The following is a 462-nucleotide window of genomic DNA, read 5'->3' on the forward strand; positions in this document are numbered from 1 at the left end:
AGTCGGGTTTGACTCGATGGCACATAACAACAATATATGGCATAAATAGACTATCAAGCATAAGTCAAAATACACAAACAACAGAAGAGAAACCAGATGATTGGGACCTTCTAAAGATTAAATTTTTGTGTGCTTCCAAATATTTCCCCAAAAGAGTCAAAAGAGAACCCGCAGATTGGGAAAAATATATTTGGTAATGACATATCTGACAAGGGACTTATCTCTAGAATTTATAAAACACTCCAACACCTCAATAACAAAAAGACATGATCCAATTAAAAAATGGGCAGAAAACATGAATAGACACTTCACCAAGGAGGATATTCAAGCGGCCAACAAACACATGAAGAAATGCTCACGATTACTTGCTATTAGAGAGATGCAAATCAAAACAACAATGAGATACCATCTTGCTCCAGCACTAGTAGCAAAGTTCAATGAGACAGAAAATAACAAATGCTG

This window comes from Orycteropus afer, unplaced genomic scaffold (genome assembly GCF_000298275.1).
Source record: "Orycteropus afer afer isolate SDZICR_OR568_19922 unplaced genomic scaffold, OryAfe1.0 scaffold00965, whole genome shotgun sequence".
Taxonomy (NCBI): Eukaryota; Metazoa; Chordata; class Mammalia; order Tubulidentata; family Orycteropodidae; genus Orycteropus; species Orycteropus afer.